The sequence below is a fragment of the Chrysochloris asiatica genome, unplaced genomic scaffold (assembly GCF_000296735.1).
Source record: "Chrysochloris asiatica unplaced genomic scaffold, ChrAsi1.0 scaffold00545, whole genome shotgun sequence".
Classification (NCBI taxonomy): Eukaryota; Metazoa; Chordata; class Mammalia; order Afrosoricida; family Chrysochloridae; genus Chrysochloris; species Chrysochloris asiatica.
The window spans coordinates 413,208-416,192 of record NW_006409063.1 but is presented as its reverse complement, the minus strand read 5'-3'; the positions used below and the strand labels follow the sequence as shown (position 1 = coordinate 416,192).

The following is a 2,985-nucleotide window of genomic DNA, read 5'->3' as shown; positions in this document are numbered from 1 at the left end:
TCCAGAATGGAGTCCAGGTCTAAAATGTCTGAGACAAAATGTCATTTGTCTCAGACATTTTATCTTTTTTCTGGACATGCGCTGATACGGTCATCTGCTTTTGCTTCTTGGACATGCTTAATGTTTATCTGTGGCCTTAATACTTAATTGAGTATGTGTTTTGTTTTTTTTCTTAATATAAAAAAAATGTACAACAGCTTAACTCTACACACTTAATTTTTTTTTTTTTTAAATATTTTTAAAGGAAAACGTTATGTCTTATTACACCATGATCCTGGCTAATAGCTCTTCAAAACTTTTGAGAAAAATGTTAAAAAAGGTTTCACATGTCACCTGAAACTTACAAATTTAACATTATCATTGAAGGAATACTTCTACACTCTTACAAAGACCACTAAAAAGAAACAATTAAAAAGCTAAGAAACTGTCTCAAAGGCATTTTTTTTTACAATCCTTCCTCCACAGTAAGGTAATGTTATTAAATAATCCAATCCATTCACAAAATGGCTCTCTGCATCTGCTCTGGTGTCTTCTGCCATATCACTGCATATTTATGCATGACCGAGATAAGAGTTTCCTTAATATTGTTATTTCGATAACCTGAAGCTGTTCTGTTACCTCTGGGTTCTCATCCTCTCCTATTTATACAGTGAAGCCCATCGCAAGTAGGAAGAAGCTTAATATCTGCTCCTTCCTCCATAAACCTCACTTTCCCCACTGCCTCCTGGACCACAATTTCCTCCATCATATGGTCCACCCATGTTCCTGCTACCACCAACATTTCCACTCTTCATTGGACCATAGTTAGAAGGTTGTTGACTATAATTTCCAGAATCATTGTAATTTCCACTTCCATAATTTCCTCCTCCATAGTTGTCATAACCACCCCAGTAGCCCCCACCCTGGCTGCCATATCCAGGTCTTCCACCAGCATATTCTCCTCTTCCTCCTCCATAACCAGGGCTACCTCCAAAATTGCCACCTCCACACCCATTATTGTTGTTGTTATGTGTCGTGGAGTCGGCCATCCCCAAATCCACGACCACTTCCATATGCATCAGATCTTCCTCTAAAGTTACTTCCTGGTCCTGGTCCAAAATTTCCTCCACCACCATGTGAATCCCCAAAACCAAAGTTGCCTCCTCTTCCACTCCTAGAACATTGGACCTCTTGAATTTCTTGTCTAGATAAAGCATTTCTTACTTCTGCATTATGACCATTAATAGTGTGGTATTTCTGCAATACAATTTTATCCACAGGATCATGGTCATCAAAAGTAACAAAGCCAAGCCTCTTTTCTTTCCAGACTGCCTATCAGTAATGATCTCAATGGTATCAATTTTTCCATACTCCTCGAAGTAATCTCTAAGGTGATGTTCCTCAGTATCTTCTTTAATTCCACCAAGAAACAGCTTCTTCACAGTTACATGAGCCCCTAATTTTCCAGATTCCTCTCTTGCTACAGCATGTTTTGGTTCAACAACTCTTCCATCAATTGAGTGGGGCCTTGCAGCCATGGCAGCATCAACCTCAGCCACGGAAGAATAGGTTACAAAACCAAATTATCTTGACCTTTTGTTTGCAGGATCTCTCATTAACATGCATTCTATAAGCTTTCCCCATTGTTCATAGTAGTTCCTCATGCTTTCTTCTGTGGTTTCAAAGCTTAAGCCACCAATAAAGAGTTTACAGAACTGTTCCTTTTCTCTCTCCATCGCAGACTCAGTCACTTCAACCAGATTTCCCACAGCCAAGCGAGATGAGAGAGATCTCAGCGGACAAACACAAACCGGACTCGTCCTGGCGCTGGAGTGAGAACTGCTGCTATTCGAGAAACAACACCGCAAGAAGCACCTCTGCTCAGGACCCGGCGCTGCTGCTACTCTTCAGTATGTGTTTTGGTAATTTTTTATGCTTTCTGATTTCTTCCAGGAAGATGTGATCAGGATGTGGGCCTCCCTTTTCACTCTTCTTATTGCTTAACGCAGAGTAACTTTCACAGCTGTTGTCTGTTTCCCTGATATATGGCAGTTGGTATTGGTTCTTGCCTGGGTTTGGGTGTTTTTTAGAGTGTGATTATAGCTTGGCTATATGGCAACAGTTGCTGACTCTTGTGTAATATAGGGAGACAAAGAGTCCTCCAAAGGCAGAAGGGGGGACATATAACAGCAAAACACCACCAGTGGAGGGGGAAAATGAGAGAACAACAACAACAAAAAGCAGCACCAACAAAAACAAGCCTGAATACTGCAGTCTCTAATCACAGGAAAGGGAGAGGAGGCAGAGAAGAAAAAGAAGGAAAGAAAAACTCTGTAGCTTAATATGAGAATGGCTTTAATTTCCTAAGTTCCTGTTGTCAAAGCTGCCTGAGAGATTCCCAGTTGCCAATGTCGGTTGTTATGCTATACCTCAGGCTTCAGTCCTAACTTTGGCTCTCTTTCCCTCCCTTCAGCTCTCTTCTACTCTTTTCCATGATTAAAAAAAAAAAAAAGAACAAAAAGGAAACAGATAATAAAAGTTCAGGGTCTCTGCTTGGGCTGAGTATCTGTGCGCAATCGTGGCAGAAGAATCCACCAGCGGTGAGAGTGGGGGGTGGCCATTTGGTTCAAGCTCTTCCTCTATTTACCAGAGTGGAGGTGGGCAAACAGTGAGCGTGCCAATTACTGATACCAAAGACAAAAAGATAATCAGAACAAAGTAAAACCGACAAAAGTATATTGTCCACCTTTGTCCCAAGGTTCCCGTGGCGTTTTTCGATGGTGTTTCTGCTCCCCATTTCATCTTGCCGCTTGGTCTCACCCAGGATGTCGGCTCAGGCCTCCAAGCCCGGCCCAGCAGATTCAAAAGTATGTGATTTTTTTACTTCAGCTCCAAACTTCACAGGCTATAAGCCTTCAAACCTTTAAAATATTCCTATCTCTGTGGTTCCGAGTTTTGGAGCTCTGCCCTGGATCTGCTTTGCCTGGTATTCTGTGTTATTGCTGA

General features: G+C 41.6%; 1 pseudogene; it reads right to left on the bottom strand.

Moving 5' to 3' along the window:
* Positions 1-677: 677 nt before the first annotated feature.
* On the bottom strand, positions 678-1,715 carry LOC102817639 (annotated as a pseudogene).
* Positions 1,716-2,985: the final 1,270 nt, after the last annotated feature.